This window comes from Lynx rufus, unplaced genomic scaffold (genome assembly GCF_022079265.1).
Source record: "Lynx rufus isolate CCGP_SWC_20201006 ecotype Redwood Valley unplaced genomic scaffold, mLynRuf1.p SCAF_2, whole genome shotgun sequence".
In the NCBI taxonomy this organism is placed as follows: domain Eukaryota; kingdom Metazoa; phylum Chordata; class Mammalia; order Carnivora; family Felidae; genus Lynx; species Lynx rufus.
In genome coordinates this window covers 198,873,491-198,885,946 of record NW_025814834.1, presented here as the reverse complement: position 1 = coordinate 198,885,946, position 12,456 = coordinate 198,873,491, and the positions used below count along the sequence as shown (strand labels likewise).

The following is a 12,456-nucleotide window of genomic DNA, read 5'->3' as shown; positions in this document are numbered from 1 at the left end:
TAGATAGCTACATCTACATTTAAACACAGAATGACGGTCGTACTCAGTCTAGTTTATATTCTACTTTTTTCATTATACTTATCAAAATCATTTTCTCGTATTTTTAAGTGTTCTTCAAAAACTTGATTTGAGAGCCACATATGATGCTCTACCCTATGTCTGTATGATGGCTTATTTAATAATTTTTCTTTGGTTGGATATTTTATTACTTCCAACCTAAACCTTTGGCCACATCTCTTAATGTTTTCTTTGGATGAATTCCTAAATAAGATTACTGAGTTAAGGCCTTGAGGCTCTTGATACATTGTATCACATTGTCTTTCCAGATCCTACTTAACCTTTCAGTGGTAGGTAAGAGGTCCTGTCTCACTGAGTTCTGTCTCCCATGTACTACTTATCACAGAACAATTCATAAAACAGACACTATTGTGGTGCAGGAAGAACCAGTTCATTTGTCGCATGCCACACAGGGGACGAAAAAAAACTATGCTGTAATTTGGTAAGGAAATAGTTGTTCTCATATTGTTTAATAATTTTCTAATTGTGGCCAGTTACTGGGTTTTGGTTTTGGTTTTGGTTTTTCACAGCTTCAGCAAGCTTTTGTGGAGCGGTCTTTTTGTTCCAGGTAATACAACCCTAGGAATACAAAAACTGCCCTCAGTGGCATTACTTACAAATTAGGTATTACTTCCTTTTTGTAGGTGAGGAAAAGGTCTATTGTACCATTGTAAGAGTTAGTCAAGTGTATGAATAATATAATTCACTGCCCTGCATATTTTCTCCATGGGTGATCACATCCCTCCTAAGACTTTAACTGCCTTGATGACTCTCGCATCCCTAACTACTATCCCATGGGTACCTCAAACTTGGGCTCGGAGTCCATCAGACCCAGGTTTGAGGCCCTCTGTGCTGCATACCACCTGTGTGGGTTTGGGCTAACTTCACTTCCTTAATTTTCAACGTAGGATTTTTGTGCTCCTTGATGACAGTGTTCTTTGCAAACGGATGCCCCAGCTCTCCAGAATAGATAGATAGCACTGACAGGTGCTCAATTAATGTTGGCTGTCATGACTAACATTCTTCTTCGGCCCTCCTCCCTACACACGCACGCGCGCACACACACACACGACCCACCACTATAGAAACAACCCAAATCCCTTGTTTCTGTCCTTCCATCTTGTATTACTTGTTTTTTTTTTTTATTATTATTATTTTTTAAACGTTTTTATTTATTTTTGAGACAGAGAGAGACAGAGCATGAACAGGGGGGAGAGTCAGAGAGAGAGGGAGACTCAGAATCTGAAACAGCCTCCAGGCTCTGAGCTGTCAGCACAGAGCCCGACGCGGGGCTCGAACCCACGAACTGCAAGATCGTGACCTGAGCCGAAGTCGGATGCTCAGCCGACTGAGCCACCCAGGCGCCCCTTGTATTACTTGTTTTAATGACAGCAGTAACCTGCCAGAAAGAAACCACCGTGTCATTTAATTTCCTCTCCTTTCCATCCCACATATAGTCAGTCACCAAGTCCTGTCGGTGGCACCTTCCAAATATTCAGTTCTCCTTCTTTCTCCCGCTGCCTCTGCCACGTGCACATTCCCTCCCGGCTCTCACAGCCTAGGGAGATTTTATTTGCCCTTCGCCTCTTAGTTCCAAGTTCCCAGGCTTAGGTCTAGACATCTGATTTTTTTTTAAGCGTCTCCTTATTTCCCTCACTGCTTGATTCTTTTCATTATTATGCTTTTTTGCCCTGTGCTTTCACTCTCAATAATGGGGTGCTCCAAGGTTGTCTTGTTACTCCCTCTTCTATTCTCTACCTCCTCTCTGGGTAATCTCACCCCATCCTGTGGTTTTGAATCCTATTTATATGCTAATAATCCCCAATTAAGTATTTGTATCCTTATTTTTGTCTAGATCTGTAATTCTGTCCCTGACTTTTTCTTTGGAACTTCACATTTGGAAATCCAGCTGTCTAGGGCCATCTGGGCAGCTCAGTCAATTAAGCGTAGACTCTTAATTTCAGCTCAGGTCATGATCTCATGGTTCATGGGTCCGAGCCCCACATCAGGCTCTGTGCTGACAGCGGATCCTGCTTGGGATTCTCTCTCTCCATCTCCCTCTGCCCCTCTCCTACCCTCTTCCTCTTTCTCTCAGAATAAATACACTTAAAAAGAAATTTAACTGCCCACTTAACATCTCCATCTAATTGTCAAGTTTGCATCAGGCTTAACATACCCAAAACTCTTTTTTTATTTATTTGGGGGGTGGGGCACAAGTGAGCAAGGGGCAGAGAGAGAGAGACAGTCCCACAAGGGGCAGAGAAAAAGCGAGAAGCCGGGCTCACCCAAAGCAGGGCTCAATCTCATCCAAAATAGGGCTCATACTCACCCGAAGTGGGGCTCGTGCTCACCCGATGTGGGACTCCAACTCAGGAACCGTGAGATTGTGACCTGAGTCGAAGTCAGGTGCTTAACGACTGAGCCGCCCAGGCGCCCCACCCCAAAACTCTTGTATTTTCTACCCAGAGCTGCTCTTTCCACATTCTGCCTTATCTCCGTGAATAGATCACCACTCACCGAGTTCCTCAAGGCAAAATCTGCAGCCTTTGGATTTGGTGTTAATGTTGTTTTCTTTAAATTGTGGTAAAATATCCATTACATAAATTTTACCATCTTCACCATTTAAAAAACTTTTTTTTTTTTAAGTTTTATTAAGTAATCTCTACACCCAGTGTGGGGCTCGAACTCAGGACCCCGAGATCAAGAGTCACATGCTCTTGCCACTTTGCCAGCCAGGCGCCCGCCGCCTTAGCCATGTTTAAGCGTACAGTTCTTTGGCATTAAGTGCAGATGGTTGTCCTCACCGGCACCCGTCTCCAGAACCATTCATTTTGCACAGCTGAGACTCTGTACCCATTAAACGCTAACTCCTCATTCTCCCCGCCCGGCACCTGGGAACCACCGTCCTGTTGTCAACTGAGAAAAGGGGCAAAACTGAAAAAGAGCAAAATCCTTTATTTGGGGTCTCAGAATTGCAATCTGGGGAGCACAGATTTTGGAATAACCAGAGAAGTGTCCCACTCATCTAGGGAAAGCAGGGTTTTTTATGAGAGAGATGGAAATGGGGTAATTACATGATTTAGGTAAAGAAGAGAAGAAAAGAAAGACCCAGCTAGTTGGGGGTTGACCGCTTGAGCCACTTCTGATGACTCTCTTATTGATTATTTGACTTGCCTATCAAACGAAACTGGCCCTGGTATGTATTAATTAACTTTACTGTCCTCATATGATCCGAATACCAGTTGCCGCGTTGAAATTTTATGAGCAACCGCCTGTAAGACAATTGACGTTCTGTCCCAGTTCGAGCGTTCATCAGTTTGGGAAGGAAAAAAGAGCTTCAAAATGGAGTCTCTTATGTCCAGAAATGTCATACAATTCCATAGCACTTTCTGTCCCTAAGAATTAGACTACCGTAGGTGCCTCAGGTAAGTGCAATAACACAGTACCTGTCTTTTTGTGACTGGCTTATTTGACTTAATAAATTTTCCTGAGGGGTCATCCATGTTATAGCATGGGTCACTTTCCTTACGTTTTAAGACTGAATAATGTTTCATCGTGTATATATACTACATTTTGTTTATTCATTTTGTTACTGGCTTTGGGTTGCTTCTACTGTTTAGCTATTGTGAATAATGCTGCTATGAACATAGTTGTACGGATATTTCTTCAAGGCCTGCTTTCAGTTCCTTTGCGTATATACCCAGAATTGGAGTTGCAGGATTAGTGGGTAATTCTGTTTAGATTTTTTTTTTTTTTTTTAAGGAACCACCGTACGGTTTTTCACAGTGACTGTATCATTTCACATTCCTACCAGTAGTGCACAAGGGTTCCATCAGGGTGTAGCATTTGGTGATTGTCATTTAGGTAAAAGTAGATGATGGTGTTGTTCAGTTCAGTTCTTCCGTGTCTTTTCTCGTTTTTTTCTCATTAAGAGAGGGTTGTTAAGATATCCAATCAGACCATGTGTCTTCCTACTTAAAATCCTTCAGTGATTTTCCACTGTACTTAAAATAAAATCCAAACTGCCTCCTTGAAAGCAAACTGTCTAACCCCACAGCTACTGCTTTTAGCAGGCAGTGAATTATATCTAGCTAAAGCATTGTTTCGTCTCTTGATGTATTTTTATTTTGAGAGAGAATGTGCACAAGTGGGGGAAGGGCAGAGAGAAGGAGACAGAATCCCAAGCAGACTCTGCACCACCAGCCCAGAACCAGATGTGGGGCTGGATCTCACGACCCCGTAAGATCATGACCTGAGCTGAAATCGAGAGTCAAGATGCTTAACCGACTGAGCCACCCAGATGCCCCTATGTATTTATTTTTATAGTTCCCTTCTACTTACAGCAAGGGATGCAGGCTTTCTATTTATAGTTACTGTTATAAAGTTTCCCTTTTAAGTAAAACTTTTTTGTTGTTGTTGTTTTTAAAGTAAAACTTCTTAAAGTAAAAAGAAAAGTAATAACATTTTAAAATTTTAAGTAAAAAATTAGTTTGTAAACACATGGAATAAAAATTGTGGTCATATTGTAGGAATGACTGGCACTTGGAAAACACTGATTTAGAACTGTGGAGATATTTTTCTGTTCGGTACTGTTCTCCTGTGAACCAAAGAAATAGAAACTTACAAAAGCCCCTGCTTGCAGCACAGTCTTCTCGGAGCCTCTGCAAACCTTCAGCACTGCCACGTTTAGCCTTGCTCCCTCACAGAGGCAACCCCAGACCCATCCTGTCTGCAGTATTGCTGATTTTTTAACGCAGGGCTTGGCCTTACATAGCTTTGTTTTTCATGCTAGTGTTTCCAGAGCCTTCTTCACAGAGGTCTGAGGACTTGATTTAAAGAGGGAAAGGGGGGGGGGGCGCCTGGGTGGCTAAGTTGGTTAAGCATCCGACTTCAGTTCAAGTCATGATCTCACAGTCCATGAGTTCGAGCCCTGAGTCGGGCTCTGTGCTGACAACTCAGAGCCTGGAGCCTGCTTCAGATTCTGTGTCTCCCTCTCTCTCTGCCCCTCCCCTGTTCATGCTCTGTCTCTCTCTGTCTCAAAAATAAATTAAAAAAAAAATTTATAAAAAGAGGGAAAAGGGAAGTTTCCACTATTTTATAACATTATTCTTAATGTTGCAATAAGAATATTACGTGTACAGATAAGAATATGAAATGTACAACAAAAGAAAAGAAAGGCAACCCATAACCACACTCCTTTGCCAGAATTGATATTTAAAAAAAATTTTTTTTAAGTTTATTTATTTTGAGAGAAAGGTATGCATGCATGAGCGGGGGAGGGTCAGAGAGAGGGGAAGAGAATCCCAAGCAGGCTCCACGCTACCAGCACAGAGCCCGACGTGGGGCTCGACCTCACAAATCATGAGGTTGAAATTGAGAGTCAGTCTCTCAGTGGACTGAGCCACCCAGGCACCCCCAGAATATGTATTATTGTGGCACACTGCTTCTGTTTTCAGATGCCTGTTTTACCTACACGTAATAAACATGTATGTAGTTTTGTTTCCTGCTCTTTTTACTTTGCCATAAGCATCTTTCCATTTTTGTCACATGGTCTCATGATGCTCGTTTGCAGTGCTATACAATATCAGGTGAATGTGGAGGGATTTGTGGAGGCAGTAAAGAGTGGCACTTTAGAACCTGGGCTGTGAGACTGATTGCCCAGGTTCCAATCTTAGCTTAGCCACGTTCTTACTGTGGAACTTAGACTAATTACTACTAACCTTCTCTGAACACTGTTTGTTTTTAATGTTTATTTTTGAGAGAGAGAGAGAGAGAGAGCACGAGCAAGGGAGAGGCAGAGAGAGACGGAGACACAGAATATGAAGCAGACTCCAGGCTCTGGGCTGTCAGCACAGAGCTGGAGGCAGGGCTTGAACTCACAAGCTGTGAGTTCATGACCTGATCCAAAGTCCATGCTTAACCGACTGAGCCACCCATGTGCCCCGCTATGGGAATAATAAGCATCTCCTTCATAAGGTTGTTAGGATGAGGTAATGCGTGTAAAACTCTGAGCACAGAGGGCGGCATACAGCCCAGCCCAGTGCATGTCAGCCATGAGTAGCTGGTGCTTCAAAATAGAGGCTTTGTGGTCAGAGACTAGGTTCAAGTAGACTAGGTTTAGGGAGTTTGTTACATTTTCTGGATGTCAATCCCTGATTAGATACAGGACTTCTTACAAATACTTCTTTCATTATCTGAATTGCATTTTCATTCTATTGATAGTGTCCTGTTTTTTATTCCATATTTACATTTAAAAAAAACTCGTGGTGAAAACACACTTAAAACTTCCCATGTTAGTCACTTTTAAGTGTATGGTTTTTTGTGACAGTGTTAAGTACATTCACATGATTTTATGTGTGTTTATTTTGAGAGAGAAAGAGGGGCAGAGAGGGGCAGAGAGGGGCAGAGAGAGAGGGAGAGAGAGAGAATCTCAAGCAGGTGCGGAGTAAAATCTCATGAACTGAACCAGGAGATCATGACCTGAGCCAAAATCAGAGTTGGACGCTTAACTGACTGAGCCACCCAGGCACCCTGTGATTATGTTTTGATGCACAAAAATGTTTATCTTGATGAAGCCCAGCATACGTATTTTTTCCTTTCGTGTCACGTGCTTTTGGTGTCACACTCAAGAAACCACTGTCATAGCCAGTGTTACGAAGCTTTTCTTCTCCGTTTTCTTCTAAGAGTTTTATAGTTTTAACTCATACATTTATTTAGGTCTTTGATCCATCTTGAGGGTTTTTTTGGTATATGGTGTGGCTCCAAATTCATTTTTTTTTTTTTTTGCATGTGCATCTCCAATTTTCCCAGCACCAGTTTTTGAAAAGACTATCCTTTCCCCATTGATTTATCTTGGCATCATCGTTGAAAATCATTTAACTGTATATGTGAGGGTTTATTTAGTTCTGGCTCTCTACGCTATTCCATGGGTCTGTATGTCTGTCTTTAGGCTAGTGCCACATGATTTTCATTACTCTAACTTTGTAGTAAGTTTTGGAATCAGGATATGTCAGTCCCCCAACTTGGTTCTTCTTTTTCAAGATTATTTTGACTATTTGTGATCGCTTGAGATTCCATATGGACATTAGGATGGATTTTTTTATTTCTACGAAAAATGTTACTGGGATTTTGATAGGGTTGCATCAGATCTGTGGATCGCTTTGTGTAGTATTGACATCTTAACCATGTTAAGTCTCCCAATCCATGAACATGGGTGTTTTTCCATTTATTTGTGGTGTTCTTAATTTCTTTCAGCAGCACTTTGTACTTTTCAGGTTATAGGTCTTTTTGCCTCCTTGGTTAAGTTTATTCTTTTTGATGCTATTGTCAGTGAAATTGTTTTCTTAATTTCCATTTTGGATTGCTCATTGTTAGTGTATAGAAATGCAACTGATTTTTGGGTGTTGATTTTGTATTTCTGCAACTTTGCTGAATTCATTATTAGTTCTAAGAGTTGTTTCATGGAATCTTTAGGATTTTCTGCATTTAAGAACATGTCTACAAACAGGTCATTTAACTTCTTTAATAGAGCTTGATATTTGACTGCGATTCTACTTCTGTATTCCAAGGATTGTTCTTTCTCTTTTAACCTTTTAGTGTGTAAATGATATTGTCAGATTCCTAAAGTGGTTCTGTGGCTGTTTCACTTCTGTGGGTCTTTGGTTAAGTTGTTTTGCATTGCTTAATACATCTGGTACAATTAGTGTTTGCTCTGTTTCTTTTTTTTTTTTTTTTTTAAATTTACATCCAAATTAGCGTATAGTGCAACAATGATTTCAGGAGTAGATTCCTTAGTGCCCCTTACCCATTTAGCCCATCCCCCCTCCCACAACCCCTCCAGCAACCCTCAGTTTGTTCTCCATATTTATGAGTCTCTTCTGTTTGGTCCCCCTCCCTGTTTTTATATTATTTTTGTTTCCCTTCCCTTACGTTCATCTGTTTTGTCTCTTAAAGTCCTCATATGAGTGAAGTCATATGATTTTTGTCTTTCTCTGACTGACGAATTTCACTTAGCCTAATACCCTCCAGTTCCATCCACATAGTTGCCAATGGCAACATTTCATTCTTTTTGATTGCCGAGCAATACTCCATTATATACACACACACACACACACACACACACACACACACACACACACACCATATCTTCTTTATCCACTCATTCATCAATGGACATTCAGGCTCTTTCCATACTTTGGCTATTGTTGATAGTGCTGCTATAAACACGGGGGTGCACGTGTCCCTTCGAAACAGCACACCTGTATCCCGTGGATAAATGCCTAGTAGTGCAATTGTTGGGTCATAGGGTAGTTAGTTCTATTTTTAGTTTTTTTGAGGAACCTCCATACTGGTTTCCAGAGTGGCTGCACCAGCTTGCATTCCCAAGTTTTTGCTTTGTTTCTAAAGCTGCTTCGAAATGTGTATTTCATTTCATCAAAAACAGTTATTAAGGATCAGCTAGGTGTGAGGCTCTTTATGACCTGGTTAGTCAACCCATTATCCTACCCTCCACCTCACTTAGTAGAGGAATGGTCTGATGAACAATGACAGTAATAATCATCATATCTCGTTATTTTTTCAAGTACCTTTGTGTATTTGAACTTCTAACTTCATCAGTCATTTTTGATTAAAAAGTGCTCTAGAGAATTGAAACTGTGAAAACTCCCCCCACCCGTTTCTACGAAGATCTCATCTAGTGTTGTCTTTTCACCTCCTTGTTAATCCCTTCATTATCTTTTATGCTTTGTATTTCTTTAGGGCTGACAGTTTATAAAATATCCTCATGTTTTTTATTTTGTTTTATCCTTATCACTCCTGTGAAGTGGCCAGAGTAGGTACTACGGTTCCATTTTACATGGAAAATGGAGAGGAAGAGAAGCTGTCTCCCCTAAAGCACACGGCTACCAGAGATGGACCTACAGTAAGAACCAGGCCTTTGGATTGCACACCCTGTGTTCTTTTTTATACCCTGCACGTCAACCACTAATTCAGTTAGCGCTCTCTTTATTTACTCAGCAAATACGTACTGAGTGCCTTATACATGTCATTGTGTGTTGCTAGGAGCTCGACTTATCAGGACTCGTAAGGTCACTTTTTTGCTAGTTTTGCTCTGTCACCAGCTACCCCTTAGCAACCATTTGACGTTATCCATTGATCTGTTTTCTCATGTGGATCTATTTCTTTCTGTTCACAAGCATAAATCAAGATTCTAGGCCTCCTGTGTTTCTTTTTACCTTCTAGATCTTTTTTTTTTTAATACTTTTAAAAATGTCCTTAAGTAATCTCTAAAACCAACGTGGGGTTCCAACTCACAACCCCAAGATTGGACGTCACAAGCGCCAGCCAGGCTCCCCTACCCTCCAAACCTTTGATTCCAACAGGAGATTGACTTTCCTTACCAGCGAACACTTCTACTTGCGATGCAAGTTTTGGGGGTGTGACAGTGGCAGATTCAGATACCTGTCGCAGACTAGTTGGCTCTGGGAACCGAATGTGGGACCAGGTAGAGTCACCTGAAGGGAAATGCCTTTAGCAGTCCATGCTGCTGAATAAATTAGTGGGTAGCGGGAGTGCCTAGTGTGTGGAAGGCCTAGGCAACGGGCAAGTCACATGATATAAAGGTTATACACGACAGCTACACCCAACGGCTAATAGCAGAAGGAGAAAGATAAGCACCCAAGGTATTTCTGGGGACGAAGGACAGGCACCCACTCCAAGGAGGGGTGGTTATTGGATCCCATAGAAATCCAGCAACAGGAAATGAAGTGTGGTTGGACCACTCAGAACTGGAACCAGAAAGTCAGAAATAGGCTATTGGATTCTCATTTCTGCTTTTTTTCTTTCTTCTTTTTTTTTTTTTTTAATTATTTATTTATTTATTTATTTTGAGGGAGGGAGGGAAGGAAAGAGTGAGAGAGAGAGTGCACAAGCAGGGGAGAGGCAGAGAGACAGGGAAGAGAAGAATCCCAAGCAGGTTCCGTGCTTTCAGCATGGAGCCCTAAGGGGGGGCGGGGGGGGGGGTTAACTCACCAACTGTGAGATCATGACCTGAGCCGAAATCAAGGATTGGACACTTAACTGACAGAGCCTCCCAGGCACCCCTCATCTCTGCTTCTTTACTAGACTACTTCATTGTCCCACGTCTTTTTTGCAATCTGGTGAAGAGAATGTCTAACGCAAAGCTTCTCAGACAGGAGAAGGTGCTAGGCATGTTGGGAAACCAGAAAGTGGTCCAGGATAAAGGAAGGATGTCACCTGTTCCACATAATGCCTGGCATATAATAGGCATACGCTAGCTACCTTTGAATAGATAGATCGATAATCTCTGCTCTCAGTAGCTCTGTAGGTCCCTTGACTCAGTGAGACCTGCCCTTAGTTTGGAGCAAAGACTGACTCCTGTTGCTGTGCCAGTAGGTAATAATGAAGGGAACAGGGACAGGAGTATGAGAGCTTCCCAGCCCGGAGGCCCCCACCTCGTTTTATCAAACATACACACATTGGGGGGCGCCTGGGTGTCTCAGTCGGTTAAGCGGCCAACTTCAGCTCAGGTCATGATCTCGCGGTCTGTGGGTTTGAGTCGGGCTCTGTGCTGGCAACTCAGATCCTGGAGCCTGCTTCCGATTCTGTGTCTCCCTCCGCTGCTTGCTCTCTGTCTCTCTCTCAATAAAAACATTAAAATACACACATACACACACTGAATGCACACATTGTCCAAACATCTAGTATGCACTGGTTTAGTCCTATAAACCCATTCAGTACCATGACAATTTTTGTCCAAGTGTCTGAAAATTGTAAGTCATTTTTGTTGGGCATAATTAGAACAAGAGGAAACTGTGTGTTGAAAATGGAAATGGGATATGAAGTGGTTGGTAAAATAGGAATAGCGGTTTTTGTTGCAAAACCCTGGGTAATGTTTCCATGAACCTGCGGTCTGTACGTTGCTGGCTTCTTTCACTTAACTGTATGCCACCGTGGATCTTTCTGAATCAGTACGATATTATGAGATAGCATGTGCCTTGAGGTAAGGCTGCCCACTAATTATAGTGACATTTAACTATATTTGATCCCCAGAATATAATTTTCTTTTGATGTGGCTACCGCAATTACTCTCTGCTGTACTGTATCCAGGAGAACAGAAATAGCAATGTCATTCCTTGGCTGCAGTGCTGGCTTTGTCCTCTTGTCCAGAGAACTTCTTCTGGTGCTCATCTGCGAGAGAGAGGTGGTTGCCAATCCTGGACCCATTCAGATAGAGCACAGAGAGCTGTCTAGGGTGGTCTACTCAAAAGCCTTGAGTGATTCATTCCCCTTCTATGGAATAAAGTCTGAGTTTGAGACTCTTCACAATCTGTCCAGCCTCCCAGCATCATCTCTGACCAGTTCCTTCCCACACACAACTGTTCTTTAACCTCATTCATTAAAAGAGCTTCTGTGTGCCAAGCTCTGTTCTAGTCACTGCAGGGACAGTAATGAACAAAACTGTAAGTCCCTGTCTTCACGGCACTTGCATTCCAACGGGGGTCACCGCCAATGAACTGGTAAGCAAACGCAGAGTTATACCAATATGCCAGGTAGTGCTAAGTGCTGTGGTGAAAAGCCTATTTGATTCTGAGAGAGAGGGAGTGCTGAAATGGTAGGATGGAGGAGAGGTGGCTCACCATCGCAGGCTGAGTGGTGAGGGCAGGCCTTTCTCAAAGCATCATCAGAGTGGGTATTTGGAGGAAGAGGGGAGGCAGGCCCCTCCGATAAGTGGAAAGAGTATTTCAGCCAGTACAGTAGCCAGATGCTGGGGATGAGCTGGCATGTGTAAAGAACAGTAAGGAGGCCAGAGTAGCCAGGGTGAAGCGAGGGAGAAGAGAGGAAGTTTGGGGAACCGGGTCATGGGGGGCCTCGTAGGAGAGCGTGAGGACTGCAGCTGTCCTAGTAGAGGGAGGCGGGTGTCGTCAGAGCTCTGCCTGGAGACACGACGTGATCTGGCTTGCCGTTGAGGAGAGTCATCCTGGCTGCTGTGTGGGGACTGGGCAGCGAGCTCGTTCGTCAGCAGACAGTATTCACAGTCCCCGTGAGAGGCGGTGGGGGTGGTGAGCAGGGAGTCGAGGTGGGGATGTATTTTGAAGGCAGAGTTGACAGAATTTGTTGACGGATTGGATGTGAGGTAGGGAAGAGACCAGTTGAAGAGTGCTCTAGAGGTTTTGGACTGAGTAACTGGAAGATTCGAGTTGAGAGGAGAAGGAATGCAGAAGTAAGTAGGGGAGTGGGGAGCAGTTGGGGTTTGGTTTGAGTTGCTACATACGACGGTGGGGAGGAAAGCTGGAGGGGGTGGCGTGAGGGCAGGGTGCGGCGGTAGTGACCCCGGCCAGGTACCCACGCGGACCCACCCACGGTAGGCGGTTGCATGTG

General features: G+C 43.1%; 1 protein-coding gene across 4 annotated transcripts in view; it reads left to right on the top strand.

Moving 5' to 3' along the window:
* ZCCHC17 (zinc finger CCHC-type containing 17) overlaps nt 1-12,456 on the top strand; it is a 61,021-nt gene that overhangs the window by 42,446 nt on the left and 6,119 nt on the right. The gene's annotated exons all lie outside the window — the stretch shown is intronic.